General features: G+C 48.0%; 1 protein-coding gene across 3 annotated transcripts in view; it reads left to right on the top strand.

The window, feature by feature from the left end:
- Positions 1–217: 217 nt before the first annotated feature.
- The window catches only part of LOC139758776 (uncharacterized), a 141,261-nt gene continuing 134,318 nt past the window's right edge, over positions 218–7,160 (top strand). For 2 of the 3 annotated variants that reach the window (XM_071680563.1, XM_071680562.1), the window contains exon 1: positions 218–350. The gene's annotated coding sequence lies outside the window, so the exon portion shown is untranslated. The remainder of the gene's footprint in view (positions 351–7,160) is intronic. The other variant, XM_071680564.1, reaches the window with a different exon arrangement.

Below are 7,160 nucleotides of genomic sequence, written 5' to 3'. Positions count from 1 at the left end.
GCTCCCCCATCCTAACCTACCTGTCTTTCTTCCTCGTAAACTCTTTCCCCACCCTGACGTTATCACTCAATTATATCTTCTCAGATATCCTTTGTCTCACATCTTATTGATTATTTTCCTTTGTTCAGCCAATTTATTCATGTGTATTACCTCGCATAATCCAATTTAAATAAGCTGTGGTAATCACTCCTTCGTGTGGAAATTTACACAGAAAATCCTCAGAGGGGCAACCGTGAGCATGGAATGCAATGGTGCAGCAGCCAGTCTGTCTTGAACCACAGAGTCGTGTGGACGTACCTAAGCTGCTCTCTCTCTCAGTCCTCGCTCCTCACTCCCGCTCCAGTCCCAAGGTGAGTTCGTCTGACCCTTGGGAATGTGATTAAGTGTAACGAATATATTTTTCAGGTTTTACAAGAACATGATATGAGTTGCTCCTGGAGTATTTTCAGACTCATCTTTACGATTGTGTAGAATATTATAATTTTCCTCTCAATCAAAATCATTTTGGATTTTCAGCTTCGGTAAATATTGTACGTACGATACATAACATTGTTTTTAAGCCGTCATTTGGTTCAGTGTTGGCATTAGTCAGGCTACTAACACACTTTTGTCATGTTGAAATTATTCGTCTAATGCCAACCTCATAATTGTTGCCAAAACGATTTGTATGCAGTATATTTCCTAATGTAATTGAACACGATGGACGTTGTATTTTTTTTTTCAGTGGTTTCATTATATTGTTTTTTCATGCGGGTTTAGCAAAGTACAGTATGAGTGTGTCTTCGAAGTTGATAATGTGAATTTTAGAGAGGTTTTTAAGTAGATTAGTTGATTAAGGGTCAGAATATTTGTAAGATATAAAGAGAATTATTTAATATTTCCTAGCCAGAAGTTATCAGTTAATCTTTATGGGTTATTGACTTTCCGTACACCGAAAAATAATCAGTAGCCTCGATAAATCGTACGTGGCACGTAATGCAACGTGCACATAAAACTCTAGCTCAAAATATGTGCAGATGGAATGATAAGATTATTTGCGTAGACCTGTATTGGTAGACTGGACACTTTTGGTCGGCGTACTTATCATGTGTAGGTTGTATCAGATAATATACTGATAATTATATTACATAAGTATTACACATTCCTCTCGTAGGATGGTACACGGTTAGGCAACTCTCATAAGACCCAGCCCAGATTGCGAAAGCTGTGTTGAGTGATCAACCTGCTCGTTTGGCTGACCTTCACTGCAGGCAGGTCTTCCGTGCTGACCTCAATCTGATATGATCATATATTGAGCCTTTTGCTCCATAATTGCTCTGCTGAGAGGAGATCTGACCTCCATGGTCATATGTCGGTAGTAGAGGGAAGATGAAGAACGGGGAGACCAGATTGGCAATGGAAGGATGGAGTGAAAGAGATTTTTTAGCGATCGGGGCCCTGGACATGCAGGAAGGTGAAATGTATGCACGGGATAGAGTGAATTAGAACAATGTGGTATACAGGGGTCGACGTGTGTCTGTGAACTTAACCAGGGTATGTGACACGTCCGGGGTAAACCATTGAAAGGCCTGTGGGGCCTGGTTGTGGTTGTGGAATTAGATCCATAAAATGTTCTCTTGTAAAGGAATGTCGTTTGCTTTGATAGCAGTTACCAGCTAGTCTTACGAGGTACGAAAATTGCCATATCTCTTGCTTGTTACAAGATACCGAGAGTTTACCATACTGGTGTCGCTCCTGCATGAGGAATCGCTTTAGCACAGTATTCAGTCTGCTAATCTTTTTATCTTTAGACGCTGACGTAATAACACTAATCATTATTATCCTGGAACTTCTTTATTCTCTTTCTCGGACACATAGTGGTGAGGTCCTAACACGCTGGATGAGAGCTTAGAATAGAATGGATTAGGTTAGGTTAAGAATTGACCTCTTGACAATTAGACGCTTGACCAAGACGAGGTCACCTTTGAACACCCACAGTTCTAACCTTTGAAATGATGCCCTGGCCTTTAACCAGACCGTTAAGGGTCTAATCAAAGGTCAGGTCGTTATACCAAGGGTCGTCCCGTCGTGTTCAAGAATCAGCCGGTAATGCTGAAGTGTTCTCTGAAAGAACCATCCCGTCAGGGGCAGTAGGAAGGTGCTGGTGTGGTGAAGAACTTGATGGGTTATCTGGTTGGACTGAGAGCATGTATTTAGCGCGTGTAATGTGTTAGTTGTAGACACACAGGTGACGCTACACGCTCGGTCCTTCATTGTGTGTTGTAGATACAGATGTTCCTCACACACACAGACACATACACACACTGCTACCTCCTTGGTTCTTTACGTGTGAGGTTAGACAGAGGTGATTGTACCACTGGTGTTACCTTGGCCTGAGGTACTAGTGTGAGTCGCGCCACTAGAGATTCACGCTTGACACGAACACTTTCCTGTGGAAAAAAAGAACATTGGTGTGTCATGGTGTCCCAGGTTCTCTCTGAGCCTCTGGAAATTCTACATCTTGAAGCGATGCTTTTAAGACGTCCTGTATGTGAAGACGACGGGTGGTTAGTCGTAGGAGGTGCGGTATTGTCATGAGGCGTCGGATGGGTGATGTGTGGCTCTGTGTCAGGCGATGAGTGACGCTTCCTCACGCGGTGAGTGATGGTTTCATCATATGATGAGTAACTCCTCATCAGATGAGTGAAGGGTCGTCGCATGATAAGTGATGCTTCATCCCATGATGAATTGTATGGGTTCGAGTCATTATTGCCTGCGTATGATGATAAATGCTCCTATCAGTAATGCTTTGTCGCTTTGGTTGATGATGAATGGCCTCGTGGTGGTGGGTGGGTGGGGGATAGTGCCAGGGAACGTGAGTGTGGCTGTGTCATAGTGAGTGGCACTCGTGACGGTGAGAGGCGCTGGGCTCACACGGCTAGTAGTGGTCAGGTTGTGAGGGGAGACAGGGTCATGTGAATGTGTCACACTCAGGTGTGCGATGCGAGGCGGAAGTGATGATGGTGGATGGTACCCATGATGATAGCCCAGGCGGAGGGTGCTGGCGCGACATCTCCATCATCCACACTCCCTCACAACCCTGAGAGAGAGAGAGAGAGAGAGAGAGAGAGAGAGAGAGAGAGAGAGAGAGAGAGAGAGAGAGAGAGAGAGACTCGCCCCTCCTCTCCCCAGAGGTCGAAGTTTTGAATTCAGAATGTATTGTCGGCCGGAACAGAGAAGAGACAGATTGACAGACATTCTCAGTGAGAGACAGACGGATCTAATCACTAATGAAGGTCATGCTGGACCAGCAGGTCGGGAATGATCAATAAGTGAGGTTAATGACAGGTGACAGTGGGGATGTGTTTGGTTGATGTGGCTCTGTTGTACCCGGGGAAAGTGCTGAGACTTCCGTCTGTTGTGTAGCGTATCTGACGTGGTGAAACGCCTAGCGTGTAGTGTATCTGATGTGGTGAACACCTAGGGTGTGGTGTGTCTGGCATGGCGAGCAGCTAGTGCGGACAACACCCAGAGTATGATGTGTGTGACATGGAGGATACCCAGAGCATGATGTACCTGGCGTTCAACACACACACAGTGCACCCTCCGATGGGATGATGAACGTGTAGAACACATCAGGATGGTGGGCCTGACCCGGAGAAACACGTGTGGACAACCGAGGTGGCATCTGCTGTATCGCAACACCCCGGTCATGACCTACACCCATACACACCTGACTCCCTCGCTTCCCTAGTTCTTCCTTCCTCCTTGGCTGCCATGATGTGACCATGACGATATGACCTTTGACCGTGATGGTGCGACCCTTGAGCACGACGCCACGACCGCTGAGCACGACAGCATCTCTCTTGAGCACGATGGTGCGTTGCTCGACCACGCCAATGACGACCCTCTGGTATGATTGTCTGGCCTTTGACCTGACCCCTGGCCGTTTCCCTCCTTCGCACACACTGGCATTTGGCCACATTCCTCATTAATGAAACACCAGAGTCCGTCTTGACGGACGTCCGTGCCATCTTGTGGCATTGTCTTGCCCCGTCAAGCATATAATGCTGATGCTGATTAGAGTTAAGACTTCGTCAGTAGCCCGTGCTCAGGACCTGCGTTGACAGCGTGTCCCAGGGGCGTGTATCGTCGTGGTTAACCCCGCGTCCTGGGGCATTTTTTTTTTTATATCATGGCAGACGTCGACCTGCCTCAGCGACCCCGGCAGGTTCGACTTAAGTGATGAAATTGAAGTGAATTTCCCGGGAGGAACGGGCCCACAACACGACCCGGGCCGTCACGAAGGATCTCCTTCATTAGCGAGTATTTCCCAGGGGCGCCGCGCTGTCAGGCAGGATTAGAAAGGTCCCGGCGCCCGGGTCCCACAGCTCGGATCTCGGGGTCCCAGCGCTCCTGTTGATATTTAGGGGTGGGGTTGGAGGAGGGTAGACTCAAGCAAGAGAAGTGCAGTAAACATGGTCCTCCCACAGCCCAGCCCTCCTCCTCCTCACGCAGTAATGTACACCAGAATCACTTGTCACTTAACGATATTAAACCCATCATTACGTTAACAGCCCAGACTCCAGATAGCAGCTGGAGCATGTATCATATATCTTTTAAAAACCCAAAATGTGGATCTTGTTTTGAGTTTCAAGAGATATTTGATGGCCTGTGGATTTGATTTGACCCTCCTGAGGCGGAGGTGAATTTTCATGCTCGTATCTCAGTCGTGGAGTTCCTGAGGGGTTTATACCGTCCTGCCTCACTGAAGGGAGGAACATTGTCATGTATTCGCTGGAGAACTGAATGTTGGACGGCTAGGTGTGTGTGTGTGTGTGTGTGTGTGTGTATGTGGATAATGGTTGTGGCACTAGTGAAGGGGAAGAACTTACATGTACTCCTTATAAAGATTACCTCATGGTCTGGACTGCTCAGCCCGCGCGCAATAAGAAGACGGAAAGCAATAAGTTGATAAGTTTGATAAAGTCAGGGGATAAGTACGGGATGAACTCTTAGCTAAGTAGCCCCTGAAACCTTGGCTTTCCATTAGGAAGAAAACGTGATATTCCAACACCTCGAGTCGTCTGAGTATGACTTGAAAGTTCAGCCAGAAACCAATGATTATTCTTCATGTACAAGCGGCCACAACGAGTGTGTGGGAGAGCGGAATCGCGCGTTGGTCGGGGTTGAATGTGTGGCTCCCTGGCGTGTGATGGAGGGTGTTTGCCGTGTGACATTGACAGCTGGTGATCCATCACAGCCAGCGGGGCTGGGTCCTCCCATTGATGGATTCATGAGTTAACTCTCTGTGAAATGCTGGTGGGTGATGGTGATGGAAGGGATTGGTGGCTCGGTGAAACAACGGAGGGCATGGTGAGGCCGTGTCCCAGCAGTGGGACGGTGCTGCACCCCTCACACACAGCATGGTGATGCTGTGTCCCAGCAGTGGGACGGTGCTGCACCCCTCACACACAGCATGGTGAGGCTGTGTCCCAGCTGTGGGACGGTGCTGCACCCCTCACACACAGCATGGTGAGGCCGTGTCCCAGCTGTGGGACGATGCTGCACCCCTCACACACAGCATGGTGAGGCTGTGTCCCAGCTGTGGGATGCTGCTGGACCACCCCCTCACGTCGTTTGGGTACCACCACGTCCACAGGGGAAGCGACGGACAATTTAGCTGGTGACGGACATGATCGTCGAACTCTCATTTGGTCATGACACACGCGGCCGTAATTGTGTTGATATATGACGGTTGGGGCCGGGCGCTCGTTACCTTGGTAAAAAGGTGTTATTAGTCTGTGTCACAGCTGCCAGCAGGCGGGTGACGGTCGGGCTTGTGACACCCGTGACTCAGATCAGATGCTACGGGACTTGCCACCAGTGAAGTGAAAAGACAGACGCACATCACTTACTTTCCATCCATTTCTTCCCTATGTCCTACTGACCTCTAGTGCCATTGACGTATAAAGAGAGCCTCCCTCTTGCTGGTCAGAGCAGGTTGTATCATCAGACTCTTTCAACTCATAGTCATCCTCAGAGAGCCAGCCACAGAAGTGGGCGGGACTCCCAAGTTCGAGATGTGATAGTCACTCGGTTTCAAGTCTGGGCCTATGAGGAGAGTGCTTGCCTCGATGCATCAGGCACAGGTAACAGGCTGTTACACTTTGGGGGCCTTAAGGAGCAACGCTTTGTGTCATGGAGCAGGAATACGCAACCATTTTTTCTTTTTTTTTTAGTCCACATCCTCCATCGTTTATCCTTCCCGGCATTACGTGGCTCCTCACTCAGGCCAGGGTGACAGTCACCTGCGCTCGGTGTCTTCCGAGGCTTCTGGTCATGTCGGCAGAATATCCCTCAGACATTCCGGACAATCGAGACCATCATCTTGTCGGCCGAGGATTGCACTGGGAACTTCTTGGAGGTCCAAGTCTGACGGTGTTTACATTGCCTGGATTCCAGGCTGGGCTCAAGGTTCCAATTCCGGATCGAGGTCACGCTCCACGTAACCAAGACGAGGAGGAAGAAGAGGAAGAGGAGGAGGAGGAGGTCGGCTGGCTGGATTGGCTTCATACAGGTCATCCAGCAGGAGGAGGAGGGACTTGATTCTGTCTCCTGATGTTGATGCTGATTTTTCTGAGGTGGTGCACGTTGGTAACACCGTTACATGGATGTGACTGGTGGTGGTGGTGATAGTGGTTGTTGGTAACGCAGTAACGCTGCCACTCTGCAGTTAGTATCATTACCTTCGAAATTATTATCATTATTATTATTACCTGGTAATGCTTGATAACATCTGAGATATTGTTGGGGTTACGAACGATAATTACGGTAAGTGGGGTGTAATATACGCCCTTTCTGTGTACTGGAATTAGTGTAGCAAAAGTAAGGTGTACGAGAGAGAGAGTATATGATGAGAGTAAGAGTATACATAGTTGTGTAGTGTGATGTGTGCAGCCAGTTTGTGCAGGGGAGATGGTTTTGTACATATGAGGCTGACTGTTAGTGGGTCATACTCATCATGTGAGTTATTTGGCTGGTACTCATGAAGGAATGACAAAATGATATGTTATAGTTGTAAGTGTTACAGTTATAGGATTATATAGATAGATAGACAGACAGATAGGTAGATAGATATATAGACAGACAGATAGATAGATAAATAGATAGATAGACAG

The sequence above is a fragment of the Panulirus ornatus genome, chromosome 31 (genome assembly GCF_036320965.1).
Source record: "Panulirus ornatus isolate Po-2019 chromosome 31, ASM3632096v1, whole genome shotgun sequence".
NCBI classification, from domain to species: Eukaryota; Metazoa; Arthropoda; class Malacostraca; order Decapoda; family Palinuridae; genus Panulirus; species Panulirus ornatus.
Note: the sequence above shows the minus strand (reverse complement) of the source record. Positions and strands in the feature narration are given on the sequence as shown.